The sequence below is a fragment of the Acinonyx jubatus genome, chromosome B2 (genome assembly GCF_027475565.1).
Source record: "Acinonyx jubatus isolate Ajub_Pintada_27869175 chromosome B2, VMU_Ajub_asm_v1.0, whole genome shotgun sequence".
NCBI lineage: Eukaryota > Metazoa > Chordata > Mammalia > Carnivora > Felidae > Acinonyx > Acinonyx jubatus.
In genome coordinates, this window is record NC_069385.1 from 15,490,111 (window position 1) to 15,503,699 (window position 13,589).

A 13,589-nucleotide genomic window follows, 5' to 3' on the forward strand; every position below is an offset into this window, starting at 1 on the left:
GGCTGAAAAAGATCTCTGTAAGACATGGAGTGCAAAGGGAAGCCTCGATGCCTCACCTAGATAACAATTAGGAGTGAGGAATACTCCGCACTTGAGGATATGGCCAGCCACCTTAGCAGCAAGTGGGTCCTGCCCATGTTGGCTCCTCTAATGGGCACTGGCAGCAACAACCTTGGCCAACCCTGTGGCTTCCTCAGGCCCGCAGTGAGGCTCAGCACTCGTGACAAGTTCTCCAGCACCTGCTTACTCGCCAGGCACCACAAGGAGGAAGGTTTTGAAAGGGCTGCAGATTGCAGAACCATTGATGGAGAGCAAAGCGAGAAAAATAGTACTTCATTTTGTTGCTTTCTTCCTATTTTTGCCCCGGGCTGGCTTATCCTAGGGAACTGTGGATTACAAGGACCTCAGACTCCACCTTCAAAGTATCTCCAGCCTCCATCCCTTCTGTTTCCTTGTCCATATCGCACTACTTAAGCCTTCTTCAGCTCTTGGATGGACCGTGCAGGGGTGCCTGACTGGTCTCTCCCATTTCTAACCAATTGAACACACCTTCACCAGGTCACCCTCCTGACAAACGTAGTACAAACCACCCACCTCCTCCCTGCTAATCTGGGCCCAGCCTCCCCACCTCCAGTATCCTATGCCTTGGTCTCTAGTTTCTTTTGCCTCTTCCCTGTCCAGGTCAGTTATGATCCTACCACTTCCTCCAGGTTCATCTCAAAGATCGCCTTCTCCATGCAGCCTTTCGTGATTGTTCAACATCGCCCTGTTCTCATCCACCTGAGCCCCCACAGCACATTGCTTACACCTCTCCCTTCTGGCAACAAGTACTTAGGAAGCATCTACTCTGCCAGACAAAGATGAACAGACCAGACCCGGAAGAGCTTGCATCTGGGAAGGGAGATCGATACTTCAACAGATGAATTGTATGACACCCTGGTAACTGATGCATCAGAACGGAAACATACTTTTACTGGACACTTGGTAACACTCTCAGATAAATGGCAAATTCAGTCTAGCCCCAGTTATTTGTGTATCTCCCGCATCTCCTACCTCCAATGACGGCAGTGGATTAGGAATGCCTCGCACCCCATCCAGATTCACGACGGTAATTCACACAGTGCCTGGAAGACAGATTCTTCTTTTCATTCGAACAAATTTCAACCCGAATAGAACTTCAATAGAATGGAAAGACCTGTTCATCTCCAGTCCACATCACTCTGTCATCTCCAATGGCCGAGACACCTACCTTCACCGTGCTCTCTGAGCAACGGAATAGCAGAGCTTGACCATTTATGGGCACTGAATAGCCCCAAGTACATCCCTGTCTGGGTTTGGAAAGCTTCCTCTGCAATGTCAAAATCTATACTGGAAACTATTTTTCCCCAAGCTCCAATACCTTCAAGGTTCTTAAAATAGGGACAAGGAGTAAAAGATAAAACGTAGGAATCAAGGAACCAAACTAGATAATTACATCAGAGACAGGACACAACATAATTAATTGCACAGTTTGGGCATTAAGTTCAAAGGGAAGATAATAGCATATAAAGAGCAAGCGTGAGGTCACCATAAACGTAAAGTATGCTTAAAATAGATAATAACAGAAACATGATTTCATGCCATTACTTGGCAATTAATGTCTTTAACATCATTTTCCTCATAACTAAATTTTGGTTGATTACTGTACATTCATATATCTCTTTCATAAAGGCATTCCAGCCTTTACTGGTTTGCTAACTCCACTCTCTAAAGCAAAGATCCACGAAGGCCCTGAAACCGTATCCAATCTTTTGAACACATAAACACATCTGCATTTTTCTGAGAACAGTCTGGAAATTTCATCTGATTCTTTAAGAAGCCCAAACAAGATTAAGAACTACTGAAGGAACAGGCTTATCATTGTAAATGGAATGTTTACTCCGCTACCACATAATTGTTTCTTTGACATTTTAACACTGCCTAAATGATTCGTTTTCCTTTTGAAAATCAGTGCCCTTTACCAGGTTAATAAAGTTTTACAACTTGTACTTTTCTTCTAAAACAAATTGGGACAGTCAGTTTCTCGTTTTTGAACATTTTCCCTGTAAAACTCCAAAGAGATCTTGATTTTCCAAACTTGAGGTCTCTCCAGCCGTGTCCACCTGTTACACAAAGCAGCTCCTGGAATTTAGAATGAGTAACACCCGGACATCACCCCCAAAGAGATCCAACTCTATCCTTTGCGCCAGTAACGCTTAGTCTCTGAGGAAACGAAAGAGGTACCAGTGTGTTAAATGCACGTTTGACTTAGAATATTTTCAACCTAGGATGGGTTTATTGAGACATAAACCAGGTAAGTAGAGGAAGACCTGTGCCAAGTTATCAAGTAAACAGTTGTCCAGTGAAGGCAGGGCAGACGGCTGATATGGCTGTGTTTGTAACTCCGGGTCTATTAAACTCTCCGTTTCCAGTGCCTTTTCTAGGGGGGCTTCTACCCTCCAGGGAGGTGTGTAAGGAGCAACAGGAGATTTCCGGCTGTGAACGGCCAGAGCTCGGTCCCAGCACATCGAGTGAGCCATCTTCCAGGCACCACAACCGCCACAGTGGGTCTTTGTGCGCTGCTCGTTGAGACATTTAAAAGGTGTTTTGGCAGAATCCACACTCCAAGAAGGAGCCCTGAGGCAAGACCTGGCCCAGGCCCAGCTGCTGCGAGCCGCGGGCCACCACCAACCCAACAAAAGCAGCCGGATCCCTCAGAAGCGCTTAAACAGAGGAAGCAGCCTATCCGAAGAGTCGGTGTCCTATTTATCCAGGCAAAGAAAGGATATTCATTTCAACCAGCAAGGGAAATGTTAGATTATGTAACACTGAGGCTGAAGAGAATGAGGCTGGCTTGTTTCCTTTTCCTTTTTTTTTTTTTTTTTCTTTTTTTACTGGAGAGAAGTGTTGTGAAATAGTCTAGGACAACCTCCAGTTTCCAGAGTCACTGCTGCCCTCAGAAGCTTCTGTGAGCCCCAGGCTCTGGGGTTAGGGTTAGAGCTAGAGGAAGCCACAAGACAAATGGCAGGCGCAGGGCCCTCCCCACCTTCCCCCCGACCCCTACCGCGGTGTCCTCCCCCCAGGAGACCCTGTCGAGGCCGTAAGGAGTTTGGCCACACACTGTTCATGCAGGTTTCAGAGCAACGACGTTCGGATGATCCTGAAGCACATTTTCCACCTTCTCAAGAATGCATCCTTAGAAAGAATCACATTTCATGAGGTCTGCCAGGAGGAACCAATTGAAGTATACCTAAAAATTATTAAAATGGATGTTCAGGCGGGACTGGGGTTGACCAATATATCAAAAACTCCAGGAGATTGGTGGCTGGGTGGCTTGGTCCGTGGAGCGTCCCACTTCGGCTCAGGCCACGATCTCAGGGCTTGAGAGCTCGAGCCCCTCATCAGGCTTGCTGCTGTCCCTGCAGAGCCTGCTCCGGATCCTCTGTCCACTACTCTCTGCCCCTCCCGTGCTTGCACACGCTCACCCTCTCTCTCAATAAACAAACAAACCAACAAACATGAAGAGGAGCAGCTGGTGAGGGAAAGGGGCGCTTGTTTAAGTAAGCAGTAAGAATACAAGTGCAAGCAGGGTCTCAGCCAGGGGTGGGTGCAGAGAGCCGGAGGCACATGGAGCTCAGTGCTACGAGTGAAGGCTCCGAGCCAGGACCCCAACGAGCTCAGGCAGTTGGCAGAGCTCCAGCGGGGACAGGACAGGTGAGGGGGTGGCACAACAGGCCCGGGAGCCTCAGGTCTCAGGCTGGGAAGTCCTTCCTCCCAGAGACAAGGGCATACGGCCAAGACCGGGTCCACAGACGAGCAAGGCAAACCCAGTCACTTGGAAGGGATTGTAGAGCTTATCCTGGACACCGGTTCATTTTTTTCATGTAGTAATTCTTTACTGAGTACCTGCAAAGTTCCAGGTGTTGGGGACATAGCAGCAAACAAAAGAGACAAAAATCCCTGACCCTGTGAAGTTGATATTCTAGTGCAGAAAGTGGAGGAATAAACGATAAGCAATAAATACAATATACAGAGAAAGCCAAATGGGGACAAGGACAGAGGCGAAGTAAAGCCTGGAAGGAGACATGTACAAGGGCAAGGGTTGAACTTTAAAAAAAAAAAAATTTTTTTTAATGTTTATTTACTTTTGAGAGAGAGAGAAAGAGAGACAGAGCGTGAGGGGGTTGGGGCAGAGAGAGAGGGAGACACAGAATCTATCTGAAGCAGGGTCCAGGCTCCAAGCTGTCGGCACAGAGACCGACACAGGGCTCAAACCTGCAAACCCACAAGATCATGACCTGAGCCGAAGGCAGAAGCTTAACCGACTAAGCCACCCAGGCAAGGGTTGAACCTTTGAGGAGGGCGATCAGACAGGGCGACATGAGATGACATCGAACAAACACCTGAAGACAGTGAGGACGCAAGCAGCTGTCTGAGGGAGGAGCATTCTGGGCACACGGCAGCCCAAACAGCAGCCAGTGCCAAGATAGTATTGTCCTGGGCACACCCAGGAACAGTGAGAGTGGCTGAATTAACTCCACAAGGGAGAGGAAGGAGGGGAAGGGAGGGGAGGGGAGGGGAGGAGAAAGGTGAAGGAGCACCAAGTTGGGTAGGACCTCTCAGGCCATCCAATGAGGGATAGACTTTTACTCAGAGTACAATGGAAAACCACTGGGGGCTTCTGAGCAGGACTGACATCATCTGACTCATGTTCTAGAAGTCTCACTACCACGGATCAATATAGGGGCTCCTGGATGGCTCAGCTGGCTCAACAGGCTCTTGGTTTCTGCTCAGGTCATGATCTCATGGTTCATGGGCTCAAGCCCCACATCAGGCTCCATGCTCATAGCACAGGGCTTGCTTGGGATTCTCTTTCTCCCTCGCTCTCTGCCCCTCCCCCTCCTGCACTCTTGCTCTCTCTCAAATAAATAAACTTAAAAAAAAAGATCAGTATAGACTGGAGTGTGGGTGGGGAGGTGGGAGAGGCAGGGATCAATTAGGAAGCCACGGCCACAATTCAGGTGACAACCGACGGTGCTCACATCAGGAGTTATGTTTTCAGTGCACTTGAAAGGTAGAGCCAACGTATTCACTTATATATGTGATGTTCCAATAGTGAGAGAAAGAGGCGAGGGGAAGCGAGGCTCCCAGGATGCTGGCCTCCAGAATCTTGGCACGGAGTTATCATTTGCCAAGATAGGAAGACCCCAGCTGGTAAAGATCTGGGGGAAGACAGGGTTCCAGAGTCCAGTTTTAGGCAGGTTAAATCTGAGATGCCAATTTAGAAAGCAAAATGGATATGGCAGTCTGTCAACTGAAGGTCAAGGGAAAGGGATTGGATGGAAATATAAATTTGGAAGCCATCGGTATATATGGTATTTAAAACTTTGGCGACTATGATTCCAGATTGGTGGCCCTGAACGTGGGAATCACTTTTCTTCCGGTCAGCCTCTTAGAGACCCTGCCCTCCCTATTCTCAGGTTGTCTATGCCCCTGTGATCTGGCTTCGCTGGGGTTTGCTTGCCCTGCTCCTGGCTCTTACCTCCCACTTTACCCCAAACACATTTACCTTTTCTGAGTCCCATTCTCTCAGAGAGCTCTTCTTTGGGTATAACAGACTAACAGATAGAAACTAAATTAATGGGTCTAGATGTCTATAAATTGCCTTTCCAAGCTAACATGAGTTCTTTTAAATAGGGGACTTCTAGGCCACATCAAGGGAAGGAAGCAGTTCACATTTGGGACGTGTGGCATCTTTTAAATTGCATGGGAGAAGACAGACTGAAGGCGTTGCCTTTAATGTACAAAATATACATACAATCCACATTCAAAAAACAGTCTTTCCACATTTGGATCAGGACCTTTATTTTTTAAGTAGACTTCACATGCCCAGCGCGGAGCCCAACATGGGACTTTAACTCATGAACCTGAGATCAAGACCTGAGCTGAGACCAAGAGTCGAACACTTCACCGACTGAGCCACCCAGGTGCTCCTCCATTACAGTTTCAATAAAGGCCACCAATATTATTTGATGCATCATTTTCACCGTATCCTAAGTGCTCCAAGAGGTCAACTGAACTTTTGAAAGTTCAGGAAGAGCCAGACAGCACAGGAGCAGTGCCAGAAGAGGAGGTCTGTTCGGAGCTAGGTAAAATCCAAAAATGTATGTTGGCCCAGACAGGTACCTGGTACAAGGCGAAGACCTCTGGCCTGGAGACACTTCTGAGAGGTGGTTTTCTATTGGTCATCAGTAGCTCTCAATCCTGGCTGTCAACTGAGGAGTCTTTACAAATGTCTGTGCCTAGGGTGCCTCACTGACTCAGTCGTAAGCATCTGACTTTGGCTCAGGTCATGATCTCAAGTTCATGAGTTCGAGTCCCACATTGGGTGAAGCATGAGTCCCACTTTGCATGAGCCCTGCTTCTCTCTCTCTCTCTATCTCTCCCTTGCTCACTTGCACCCTCTCTCTCTCTCTCTGTAAAACACACACACACACACACACACACACACACACACACACACACAAATGTCTGTGCCTAAATCACACCCTAAGACATTCTGATTTCAGGGGAGAGAACTGAGCATCATTTTTTTAATCTCCAAGTGATTCTAATGTGCAGTGAGAGTTAAGAAGGACAGATCTTTCCTCTCCATTTCTATAAATCTGTCCTATTCAAGCCTATTCATGTACCTCACACACGTATAATCCAACCAGGCCACAACAGAGCCAGTTCCCCAATTTACCATTTCTATATGCTTACTCTTGCTTCTTTCATTACATTTGCCTTAACATTTTTTATTGTTTATTTGTTTTTGAAAGAGAAGAAGAGACAGCGTGCAAGTGGGGCAGGGGCAGAGAGAGAGGGAGACAGAGAATCCAAAGCAGGCTCCAGGCTCTGAGCCATCAACACGGAGCCTGAGGCAGGGCTCGAACTCAAGAGCCATGAGATCATGACCTGAGCTGAAGTCAGACGCACAATCAACTGAGCCACCCAGGAGCCCCCATTTGCTTTAACATTTTACATTGATTTGTTAACAGGTTTAACATGGCTTAGAGTACCACTTGAGAGAATAAGTGAATGTTCATTTGTGAAAAAGAATAACTCCCAAGAAACAGTTGTAGCATCTGAGAAAATAAAGCTAAAACAATACAATATTCCAAATTTACACCAAGCCCTCCTCCCTTTGGGAACCCTGCTGCAGAAATTACTGTGTGCACCCCATTCCCAGAGTGGTTCTGTTGTTGACAGTGTGGGTAAAGGAATAAACAAAACAAAACAAAAAAGCCGCGCTCATTTCAAGCCACCAAGAGACACAGGCCAAAAGAAAAATAAAATCAATCAACCTTTGCCAAGTGGGAAAGAACAAAACCAGCAGGGACTGAAGTTCTATATCCAGCTTTGAAAAGCATCTTTCAAACAATAGAGAACAAATACAGGGTAATAATTAAAAAGATTTACAAACAATGCGACAGAACAATGCAAAATGAGTCAATACCACTGGGCATGTGTTTACGCTCGAAAGAAAAACTGGACACCCTGAACTTCATTAATGGAATGTTCTGTTTGCACAGTAACCCTCACTCAGAGAACCACTGGGCTGTCGATAACAGTCTCTATCTTACCTTAAGGAAAGTTTTTGGAAACATTGTCGGCAAGCACTTGAGTGTCTGTTTTGCAAAGAGGGAGATAAAGATAGGAAAAGGTTAACTACTCTGAGGGATAAAGTGGCAGCCAGGCTGTCTCTGGCACAGCTAAGAGTAAGCGCCTGTCTTTCTTTGTTGGTGTCTCACTACCCAGAAAATGCCCATCCATTCTCTCAAGTACAGTTTTACATCTACAGCCTAACCCAAATTCTCCTTCCTTCATAAGAACTTGTGTTCTGCCTTTGTCTTTCTTTCTCCACGCTCGGCCTCCATTTCCAAATTGCCTTCCATGATCCCAACTCTGTTATAATTAGCTCTAAGGGACTATAGAAAACTCTTTTCACTGCTAGGATTTTGGTGACTATCTGTGTCTTGAGATAAGCAGCCATCTGCTAGGACTTGGTAGTGTTGTTTATTGGATGACGGATTCTCTGGTGAGGCAGCTTACTTGAGTGGTAAGGGGTAGATGGAGAGGGTACAGATAAGGCATCTCCAGAATGCCTTCCCACAAGGAATGCTAAATGCAGTGTGTGAGGATGCCAAAGCAGGGAAGGGCATGGTGCCCATGCGTTGGCCCTGTTAATTAGCACCATTTCTGAAGATAATTATGACAAGACCACACGGGGAGAGCATGATGTTTCAAGTGGAGTAGACCAGTAAGTAAACAGGAGTATTGAAGTGTATTTCCTGGGCGGTTGCGAGAAATCTTCTAAAAGATGGACAAGAGGATGCTGAGGGCTTCAGTTCTTTGGAGCAACCAGAAGGAAGAGCCCAGGCCAAATTGTATCACCACACCCTGATCACTACCAAATCATCCCGAGTTTTCTCAACTTGTTTCAATACTTGTTCATAAAATAAGAACTTTAATTACATTCTCAGCTCAAAGGAGATACAGGGCTGACACCTCCCATATCTCTATTCAGTAAGAACCACTGCCCTTGGAAGACCAAGCAGGACCAAGCAGGACCCTGGCCACTCTGCTGGGAGGGCACTGGGAGAAATGCTCGAGAGGCAGGCTGCCTTCTTCCTGGTTCCTCCTGTCTACCCACCCATACTGGCCTTCCTGTTTCTCCTGCTCACTTTGCTTCTGCCACCCAGCTCTTGGACTTACATCAGTCCTACTTCAATCCTTGCTTCCCTTGCATTCCGATCTTTGTGATAGTTCTAACACTCTTGCTTTGCTCCCTTTCTCTCAAATACAGAGTCTTAGAACCTTGACTCTACTCCCTAACTCATTGCCACCTCCACCTGTACCCTGGGATCCCAGGGGAGGCAGCTCTCTGCTGCCCCCACCTGGTCCATGGCAGCATCCACAGATGGTAATCTGACAAACTAGCCCTTAAATCCAATGCAGCTTCACCTGATTTCTGGCAACAACTCGAGTGTTGCTAATTTTGTTTCACTGTAGCCTGACTTAATGTGTGGGTTCCAAAAATTTCTTCATTTTTAATAGCCAAGTTATGCTTGTGGGTAAGGAGTTATGTGAATGGGTAAATGAGCTACTTTAAGGAAAGCATTTTATTTTTTAAGGTAAGTGCAGAAGAACAGTGGTAGTGTGGCAAGCATTCTGAAAGGTCCAGCCTAAAATGACGGCTTTTAAAAAAGTCACTAGGACACACTATATAAATGTAGAGTTATTCCAAAGAGCAGCCATTTATGTAACATTAATTTATTTCTACGGGAACCCTCTTGCGCTGTTGGTGGGAATGCAAACTGGTGCAGCCGCTCTGGAAAACAGTCTGGAAGTTCCTCAAAAAATTAAAAATAGAACTACCCTATGATGCAGCAATAGCACTGCTAGGAATTGACCCAAGGGATACAGGAGTGCTGATGCCTAGGGGCACATGTACCCCAATGTTTATAGCAGCGCTTTCAACAATAGCCAAATTATGGAAAGAGCCCAAATGTCCATCCACTGATGAATGGATAAAGAAGATGTGGTTTATGTATACAATGGAATACTACTTGGAAATGAGAAAGAATGAAATCATGCCTTTTGCAGCAACATGGATGGAATTGGAACGTACTATGCTGAGTAAAATAAATCAGTAAGAGAAGGACAGATATTACATGTTTTCACTCATGTGGATCTTGAGAAACTTAACAGAAGTCCATGGGGGAAGAGAAGGGGAAAAAAATAGTTACAAACAGAGAGGGAGGGAGGCAAACCACAAGAGACTCGTAAATACAGAGAACAAACTGAGGGTGGATGGCAGAAGAGGGGAAAGTGGGTGATGGGCATTGAGGAGGGCACTTGTTGGGATGAGCATGGGTGTTGTATGTAAGCCAATTTGACAATAAATTATATTTTTTAAAAAGTAGCAGAAGCCACCAATTAAAGTATCATTATAAGAGTTACAGAAGAAAAAATAATTTATTTCTTGCCTTCTATTCCAAATTTCCCAGAGTAGTAATAATAAAAGAGGTGGGAGGAAGAAAGCAGAGGAGGAAGAAACTCTTGGTTTTTGAAGCAATTCAGAAACTTGTTACAATAAATTCCAGTACCTGAAGCCACTAACTTCATCATCAAAATATGATCATGAATTTGGGCACAAAGAATATGTTTAGAATTTTTCAAAATAAATATAGGTTTACCTGACAAAAGATCTGATAATAATTTAATAAAAGCTCAATAAAAAGAGGTAAACACTCTTCACATGAAAAGTAGGGTATATATACTTAACTAACCTTTAAAATTGAAGAAATCAAAGGTTCTATTCAAACTGTTTTGAAGGCAGTGAAAAAGACGCTTCAGACCAAAATCTAGGGGTCACAAAAGAAACTGACTTAAATGAAGTTTTATATATAATATCATATATACAATACATGTAATTATAATGATATCTATATAGATAAGTATATAGATATATATATTATGTATATGACATATAATAGTATAAAACAGTCTATAATACACATAATATATCATATAAGTTATATAATATTATACGTATAATTTTATATACGTTACATAGAATAATATATTTCAATACATTACATGTTATAATATATTGTGTATCACGATATATTACAGTAAAACCTTGGTTTGTGGGCATAATTCATTCTAGAAACATGCTTATAATCCAAAGCACTTGTATATCAAAGTGAATTTCAAGAACCATTGACTAAGTTGTGATCATGTGACATTTGGTGTTACATACCACTTGCATTGCAAGACATCGCTTGTTTATCAAATTAAAATTTATTAGAAATGTTTGCTTGTCTTGCAGAACACTCACAGAACAAGTTACTCACAATCCAAGGTTTTATTGTATATATAAAATAATTATATGTAATATAATATATATTTATATATAACAGTATATGATTATAGATATAATTACACAGATATAGTTATATATATATATATATTATATATGTGTGTGTGTGGTTTAATAATCATTTTAAGAAATAGGAAATTAGCAAAGTAAATCCAAAAAATAGGAAAAATTAGAACCCAAAGCTAACAACATCTATTGAGAGGATCATGTGGTTTTTACCCTTTCTTTTATTAAGGCAATGTATACATTGGTTGATTTGTGGATACTGAACCAGCCCTGCAGCCCAGGAATAAATCTTACTTGACCATAGTGAATAATCCTTTTAATGTATTGTTGGATTCGGTTTGCTAATATCTTGTTGAGAATTTTTGCAGTGAACAAATGGGCAAAAGACATGAACGGACACTTTTCAAAAGAAGACATCCAGATGACTAACAGACACATGAAAAGATGCTCCACATCATTCATCATCAGGGAAACACAAATCAAAACCACCATGAGATACCACCTCACACCTGTCCAAATGGCTAAAATTAACAACTCAGGAAACAACAGATGTTGGCAAGGATGTGGAAAAAAGGGGAACCCTTTTGCACTGCTGGTGGGAATGCAAGCTGGTACAGCCACTCTGGAATACAGTACAGAGTTTCCTCAAAAAACTAAAAATAGAAGTACCCTACAACCCAGCAATTGCACTACTAGGCATTTATCCATGGGATACAGGTGTGCTGTTTCAAAGGAACACATGCACCCCCATGTTTATAGCAGCACTATCGACAATAGCCAAAGTATGGAAAAAGCCCAAATGTCCATCGATGGATGAATGGATAAAGAAGATGTGGCATACACACACACACACACACACACACACACACACACACACACAATGGAGTATTACTTGGCAATCAAAAAGATTGAAATCTTGCCATTTGCAACTACATGGATGGAACTGGAGGGTGTTATGCTAAGTGAAATTAGAGAAAGACAAAAATCATATGACTTCACTCATATGAGGACTTCAAGAGACAAAACAGATGAACATAAGGGAAGGGAAACAAAAATAATATAAAAACTGGGAGAGGGACAAAACAGAAGAGACTCATAAATATGGAGAACAAACTGAGGGTTACTGGAGGGGTTGTGGGAGGGGGGATGGGCTAAATGGGTCAGGGGCACTAAGGAATCTACTCCTGAAATCATCGTTGCACTAGATGCTAACTAATTTGGATGTAAATTTTAAAAAATAAAAAAAAAAAAGTAAAAATAGAAATACCCTGCAACCCAGCAATTACACAACTAGGTATTTATCCAAAGGACACAAAAATCCTGATTCAAAGGGGCACATGCACCCCAATGTTTATAGCAGCATTATCAGCAATAGCCAAATTATGGAAAGAGCCCAAATGTCCATCAACTAACATAAAGATAAGGATAAAGAAGATGTGGTGCACACACACATACACACACACACACACACACACACACACACACATATACAAACAGTGGAATATTACCCAGTGATCAAAAAGAACGAAATCTTGCCATTTGCAACAATGCTGATGGAACTGGAGTGTATTATACTAAGCAAAATAATTCAGTCAGAGAAACATAAATATCATATGATTTCACTCATATGTGGAATTTGAGAAACAAAACATATGATCATAGGTGAAGGGAAAGAAAAAGAAGATAAAAAGAGAGAGGCAAACTATAAGAAACTCTTAATTACAGAGAACAAACTGAGAGTTCCTGGAGGGGTGTTGGGTTGGCATTGGGCTAAATGGGTGATGGGCATTAAGGAGGACACTTGTTGGGATAAGCACTGGGAGTTATATGTAAGTGATGAATCATCCAATTCTACTCCTGAAATCATTATTACACTACATGTTAACTAACTTGGATTTAAATAAAATTTAAAAATTAAAAAAAAAAGAAAAACAACAAAAAAAATAGAAAGAATAATCTGAAAGCAGTTTCTTTGAAAAGGCCAATAAAATAAACTTAAAAACCCAACAGAGACAGAGGAACATGGTGGCATAGGAGGACGCTGGGCTCACCGCGTCCTGCTGATCACTTAGATTCCACCCACGTCTGCCTAATTTACCCAGAAAACCACCAGAAGACTAGCAGAATGGACTCTCCAGAGCCAAGCATAGACGAGAGGCCCACGGAAGAGGGTAGGAAGGGCGGAGAGGCAGTGCGCCCTACACGGACTGGCGGGAGGGAGCCAGGGTGGTGGAGGGGCAGCAAGCCCATCCCGCAAGGCAGAGCCCCCGAGTCTGGCTTGCAAAAGTGGAGGGGCCAGAAGGAGTGTGTTCTGACAGCCAGTGGGACTTAACATCTGGAATGTTATAAGTCAACAGCTCTGCTTGGAGAGCGGGAGGGCTAAAGGACAACGGGAATGAGAGTTGTTGAGGCCCGGAGGACAGAGCTCAGCTTGGCAGGGAACAAAGGTGCTGGGACACGCCATCTCCCTCACCCATCCCCCAGCCAAAATCCCAAAGGGAACCAGTTCCCGTCACAAACTTGCTTGCACCGCGCAAACACCCAACGCTGTGCTTCTGCGGATCCATCCTTCCAACGGGTCTGCCTGCCTCCCTCCTGGTGCCTCAGGGCCCCTCCCGAAGCGGACCACCAAAGGCAA

At 43.9% G+C, this 13,589-nt stretch overlaps 1 protein-coding gene across 3 annotated transcripts in view; it reads right to left on the minus strand.

The window, feature by feature from the left end:
* Window positions 1-13,589, minus strand: part of ESR1 (estrogen receptor 1) — a 417,733-nt gene that overhangs the window by 373,760 nt on the left and 30,384 nt on the right. The window lies entirely within an intron of this gene.